Raw genomic sequence first — 7,500 nt, 5'->3', positions numbered from 1 at the left:
TTGCGAAAAGAAAATTTGGCGAACAATTACAAATTGCGAAAAGAAAATTTGGAGAACAATTACAAACTGCGAAAAGAAAATTTGGCGAACAATTAAAAATTGCGAAAAGAAAATTTGGCGAACAATTACAAATTGCGAAAAGAAAATTTGGCGAATAATTACAAATTGCGAAAAGAAAATTTGGAGAAAAATTACAAATTGGGAAAAGAAAATTTAGAGCACAATTACAAATTGGGAAAAGAAAATTTGGAGAACAATTACAAAATGCGAAAAGAAATTTGGCGAACAATTACAAATTGCGAAAAGAAAATTTTGCAAACAATTACAAATTGCGAAAAGAAAATTTGGAGAAAAATTACAAATTGGGAAAAGAAAATTTGGAGCACAATTACAAATTGCGAAAAGAAAATTTGGCAAACAATTACAAATTGTGAAAAGAAAATTTGGCGAACAATTACAAATTGCGAAAAGAAAATTTGGAGAACAATTACAAATTGCGACAAAAAAATTTGGTGAACAATTACAAATTGCGAAAAGAAAATTTGGCGAACAATTACAAATTGTGAAAAGAAAATTGGCGAACAATTACAAATTGCGACAAAAAAATTTGGAGAACAATTACAAATTGCGAAAAGAAAATTTGGCGAACAATTACAAATTGCGAAAAGAAAATTTGGCGAACAATTACAAATTGCGACAAGAAAATTTGGTGAACAGTTACAAATTGCGAAAAGAAAATGTGTAAAATAATTACAAATTGCGAAAAGAAAATTTGGAGAACAATTACAAATTGCGAAAAGAAAATTTGGAGAACAATTACAAATTGCAACAAAAAAATTTGGCGAACAATTAAAAATTGCGAAAAGAAAATTTTGGAGAACAATTACAAATTGCGACAAACAAAATTTGGCGAACAATTACAAATTGCGAAAAGAAAATTTGGCGAACAATTACAAATTGCGAAAAGAAAATTTGGCGAACAATTACAAATTGCGAAAAGAAAATTGGCGAACAATTACAAATTGCGAAAAGAAAATTTGGCGAACAATTACAAATAGCGAAAAGAAAATTTGGCGAACAATTACAAATTGCGAAAAGAAAATTTGGCGAACAATTACAAATTGCGAAAAGAAATTTGGAGAACATTTACAAATTGCGAAAAGAAAATTTGGCGAACAATCACAAATTGCGACAAGAAAATCTGGCAAACAATTACAAAAAGAAAATTTGCGAACAATAACAAATTGCGACAAGAAAATCTGGCGAACAATTACAAATTGCGAAAAGAAAATTTGGCGAACAATTACAAATTGCGAAAAGAAAATTTGGCGAACAATTACAAATTGCGAAAAGAAGATTTGGCGAACAATTACAAATTGCGAAAAGAAAATTTGGCGAACAATTACAAATTGCGAAAAGAAAATTTGGCGAACAATTACAAATTGCGAAAAGAAAATTTGGAGAACAATTACAAATTGCGAAAAGAAAATTTGGCGAACAATTACAAATTGCGAAAAGAAAATTTGGAGAACAATTACAAATTGCGAAAAGAAAATTTGGCGAACAATTACAAATTGCGAAAAGAAAATTTGGAGAACAATTACAAATTGCGAAAAGAAAATTTGGCGAACAATTACAAATTGCGAAAAGAAAATTTGGCGAACAATTACAAATTGCGAAAAGAAAATTTGGCGAACAATTACAAATTGCGAAAAGAAAATTTGGCGAACAATTACAAATTGCGTAAAGAAATTTGGAGAACATTTACAAATTGCGAAAAGAAAATTTGGCGAACAATCACAAATTGCGACAAGAAAATCTGGCAAACAATTACAAAAAGAAAATTTGCGAACAATTACAAATTGCGACAAGAAAATCTGGCGAACAATTACAAATTGCGAAAAGAAAATTTGGCGAATAATTACAAACTGCGAAAAGAAAATTTGGCGAACAATTAAAAATTGCGAAAAGAAAATTTGGAGAACAATTACAAACTGCGAAAAGAAAATTTGGCGAACAATTACAAATTGCGAAAAGAAAATTTGGCGAACAATTACAAATTGCGAAAAGAAAATTTGGCGAATAATTACAAACTGCGAAAAGAAAATTTGGAGAACAATTACAAATTGCGAAAAGAAAATTTGGCGAACAATTACAAACTGCGAAAAGAAAATTTGGCGAACAATTACAAATTGCAAAAAGAAAATTTGGAGAACAATTACAAATTGCGAAAAGAAAATTTGGCTCGCAATTCCAATTGGAAGAGAGCCCCGTCTGTGATCCAAGATTGCTCAAGTTATCGCAAACTTCGAATTTGAACAACTTCCAGATATTCAAGTTAGGATAAGTTTCCAAGTCTGTAGTTTTGAGTCTTTGCAGTTTTCATTTGCGGGGGTTGTGAATACAAATTCAAAAGTCCTGAGTTCGGTGGTGAATATTAGATTAATATTTTAATTATCATCGTAATTTTCTTTATAAATATCGATGACATTCAGTTTGTAATTTATTAAAATATTTCTTAAGCAATTCAATAATGTTTATGTAACTTATACATTTTACTACACATACCATATTTTGTTTTGCGATCATTAATAAATTCTAATTAATACTATGGACTTTTATGTAATTTACACTAATGCTATTGTTTTGACGGGTAAATATGCAGATATGCACACACTCTTCCCCCCCCCCACCTTTTTCTAACTACAACCCACTGGTTAGGCAATTTGTGGAACTGTGCGGTTTGCGAGTGTACCTCTTGGGGTAACCCCCTCTCTTAAGGGTATGACTAATTCTCTCTCCATGAGCGTGAAAAGGAAAATACATACATATATATATACATACATATATGTATATGTATATATATATATATATATATATGTATGTATATATATGTATATATACACACATATACAGTATATGTATATATATATATATATATATATATTTATATATATATATATATATATATATACATACATATACATACATATATATATGTATATATACATATATATATATATATATATATACATATATATCCACGCACTTTCTCTTCATAATATAGGGTAGATTACCCTTAATCAATACAGCTTCAAGCAATACAATTGATACAATTTACTTATAAAACTATATTTTGGAAATTCACTAAATATATTCTCCACGCTCTTTACTACCATTCAAGTGTTTTTCTAAATATATTCTCAACATATTGAGAGAACGGTTGTACCTATTAACAAATTTAAGTAAATATACTTATCATTTTTTAAATCAATTCCACTTATACTTGTGTCGTATTTTCCTCTGGGAACCCCCGCTACACTTAACAATGTTTTCGCATAAGATTTGAATAAACTTCTTGAAAAGAACTTAAATAGCAAGAAAAAAAATAAATAAATAAAAAAATAGAAAAATAAAAAAAATTCCAACCATTTCTGGACAGTATCAGCACACCCTTAACATCTAAGCGGAATTTATTTAAAAGAATATAATTAAAAAAATAACACATTTAAAGATAGAAAACCCTCGTTTAAAGACTTAAGAGTTAAATACCCATCCTCATTAACTTGAGTTACATTTGAGCACAAGATGAAAAACAAAAAGTTTCATAAAGAAGTATTATTCAAAGAAAACGTTTTAGTCACAGCGTTGTGCTTCGTCAGTGAAGGACCATCTCTCTCTCTTGGCATCAAAAACGTTTTTCTCAGCCTCTTTAGGTTTATGTAGCATCTTTGATCTTGCATCGCTACGTAGATACTGCTCGTTTATACATCATTCTGGTTGTTAGGTCAATAGTGCTCTTCAATTTACTAAACGTTTCTGGGTAATTTTGAGATTTTTCAAAAATTTATTATTAGTTTATCTTGAAAATTCGAAAAAAAAATTAATTCCTACATTTAGCATATTTTTATTTTTAAAATTTCCTACTCTTTATGTACTGATTATCCTTACGTAATTGCTAACAAAAGATCAACATTAACCATCTCTCTCTCTCTCTCTCTCTCTCTCTCTCTCTCTCTCTCTCATAACAATAGTAATAATAGAATTTTATTTCAAACCTGCGATAGTAAATCTCCTTATTGTTTTCTCCGACAATTATAATATTGGTCTTAATGTTGTTACAACCCAGTCTCCGTATCTCACTTCTTCGTATAATATCATTCTCTACCAATGATGTAATGCTTTCTCTCTCTCTCTCTCTCTCTCTCTCTCTCTCTCTCTCTCATCAATAATACTATTATCTCTCCAAGTTGAGATAGCTCCCATCTCACTCCTTCCCTTAACAGTATAATTGACAACTATCCTTTCAAATCCTTTAATAACCATCCTCTCTCTCTCTCTCTCTCTCTCTCTCTCTCTCTCACAGCAATAATACTATTATCCCCCAATGTTGTGATAGCTCCAATCTCACTCCTTCCCTTACCAGTATAATTGACAACCATCCTTTCAAATCCTTTAATAACCATCTCTCTCTCTCTCTCTCTCTCTCTCTCTCTCTCTCCCCCTTTGTATATATACCAAAACTCCCCACTGCTATAGTACCCCTTCCTTCATCTTTTTCAATTACGCTACCCAACAGTAATACTACTATCATTGCAATGTTGTCAAAACACCCCCGCCCCATTTCTCTCTCTCTCTCTCTCTCTCTCTCTCTCTCTCTTCCATCACACTTGCTTTCCACTCCTTCCTTGCAGACACCTTGGCCTTCCTCTCTCCCCATCTGGTCCCTCATAATGTTTTGAGAAAGTCATATTAAAGTCGACCAAGGACCCCCGCCGTGTGCTGGTAGTCCCCGGAGATGGATGGAAGAAGAAGAAGAAGAAGAAGAAGAAGAAGCAAAGAGAGGAGAGAAAAAGAAGAAGCAAAGAGAGGGGAGAAGAAGAAGAAGAAGCAAAGAGAGGGGAGAAGAAGAAGAAGAAGCAAAGAGAGGGGAGAAGAAGAAGAAGAAGAAGAAGAAGAAGAAGCAAACAGAGGGAAGAAGAAGATGAAGCAAACAGAGGGAAGAAGAAGAAGAAGAAGAAGCAAAGAGAGGGAAGAATAATAATAATAATAAGAAGAAGAAGAAGAAGAGGAACCAAAGAGAGGCTGAGACAGAAGTGGAGGAAGAGAAAGAGTACACGAGGAAAAGGATGGAAAAATGTAAATTAATAAATATGCAAAGATGAATATAAAAAAGTGAAACACTAAATAATAAAAAAATTGTAAATAAAATAGAAGGGAACTAAATGAAGGATAATAACACAAAGATATTTAAAAGAATGATAAAAAGATCAGAGATGAAAAGTAATTTAGAAATAGATAGAAGGTAAAAATTAAATAGATATGTAGAAAATCATGAATAGATCAACAGATATAAAATCTTGTGATAAAATAAGTAAAAAGGTTAATGTTAAAGATTTGGCCATGATTTTGAAACAAGGAAAATGAATTAGTCATTTGGAGAAAAAAAATGCAAATATTGGGTTTTGAACACATTGAATAAAATCTCAACTAAACCAACAATTAGGTCATGTCAGGTCTTCAAGAGACTTGTCTCAAAGAAGCTTAAAGATGTTTGTGTAGACTCCCGTCACACGAAAATACGGCTAATCTCTAATCCTCTCTTTTGACATTCACAACAAACAACAGAACCAAGAGTGAAAATGTAAGATTATCTTTTTGACGACGTTTATTTAAACATGAATAACATATAATGCTTTTAAATATATATATATATATATATATATATATATAATATAATATATATATATATATACACACACACACACACATATATATATATATATATATATATATGCAAAAAGAACCACAGGGAATATGGAAAAAATAATCATGACTGGTTTCGTCTTACTTCTTCAAGAATTACTCTTGAAGAAGTAAGACGAAACCAGTTAGGATTTACTATTATTTTCATTTTTCTTGAGGTTTTTTGTTTACACACACACACACACACACACATATATATATATATATATATACCATATATATATATATATATATATATATCAGCATATAACTAATTTTATAATGACATTTATACCTTCAAGGCTAGTCACAAAATACCCAATGATATAACTTTCAAAGATGTGACTATGATCACCAGAAGAATATTTAATTCTAGTTAAGTGTTCCTACCCTGACTCGAATTTTTTCAACCAAAAAAAAACACAAAAACAAACACAAACAGAAGCTAAGCTTGTCAGAGGTTTCTCCTAAGCCAGAATAATAACGCCCCGAAGACGGGAGAGGATGATAGGATTTTTCAGAGCATCCTATAAAATAAAATCAGAGGAAAACAGTAAAAAAAAGGGGAAACAATGAGAAAAAAACAAGTAAAAATAGAAAAGCACGCGTAGTGTAGACCTCCGCTACAGACGCTTATTTCTTAAAACCAGCTTGCCTTTCCCAGCATCAAATTAGACCGTAGCCGTATTTGAAGTCTGTTTGATAACCATACGCGAACTTGTGTTTTAGGTTAGGGTTAATTCTGTTGACCTTGATCTTGATCTTTGACCTAAGCCTTTTAAGATTGAATCAATTCCACGTCTCAACTTAGCAATTAATCCCTGAAAGTTTCACTACTCTATGAATAAAACGATGGCTACAAATTGTTCACAAACAAACAAACAGACAAACAGGTGCAAAATTATAACCACCTCCCAGCTTCATTGGCGGAGGTAACTAGCATTAGGTATAGCTGTAGGATGATGTTTTTTCTCAAACAACGACAACAAAAACAATAATAATCAAAAGAAAAATATGGTGAAATTATATAATGAGAATCTAGTTGCAATTTCTGCTTGGGGAGCTGACAGCACAGAAGTGTGTGAGGGAAGTCTGGGTAAAAGTATTATAAGTATTGTAAAGTATTGTAAAGTATTGGAATAATAGAATTGTAAAAGAATTGTAAAGTATTGAAATAATAGTATATGAAAATACTAATGATTTGAAATGAAAAAAAAATACTTTTGTAGCATTCAGAGAGGTAGGGGCTTACATGAAACAACTTCATTCAATAACAACAACAGAAACAATAATAATAATAATAATAATAATAATAATAATAATAATAATAATAAAATATCCTTCTCCCTTTCTATTCTTTTCATAAATCATATAAATAAACAAGAAAATAAGCAAATTATAATTCTTTGCCTATTTGAAATACTTTATGCTTAGCAGAGAGAGAGAGAGAGAGAGAGAGAGAGAGAGAGAGAGAGATAAAAACTATAAAGTACGGCTTCCATAAGAGAGAGAGAGAGAGAGAGAGAGAGAGAGAGAGAGAGGATACAAACCGAAGTACGGCTTCCATTATTTTGAGAGAGAGAGAGAGAGAGAGAGAGAGAGAGAGAGAGAGAATACAGCAAGTCTTCAATTATCGAAAGAGAGAGATAGAGAGAGGATAAAAACTGTACGGCTTTCATTATTGAGAGAGAGAGAGAGAGAGAGAGAGAGAGAGAGAGAGAGGATACAAACCGAAGTACGGCTTCCATTATTTTG

Source organism: Palaemon carinicauda, chromosome 36 (assembly GCF_036898095.1).
Source record: "Palaemon carinicauda isolate YSFRI2023 chromosome 36, ASM3689809v2, whole genome shotgun sequence".
NCBI lineage: Eukaryota > Metazoa > Arthropoda > Malacostraca > Decapoda > Palaemonidae > Palaemon > Palaemon carinicauda.
Note: the sequence above shows the minus strand (reverse complement) of the source record.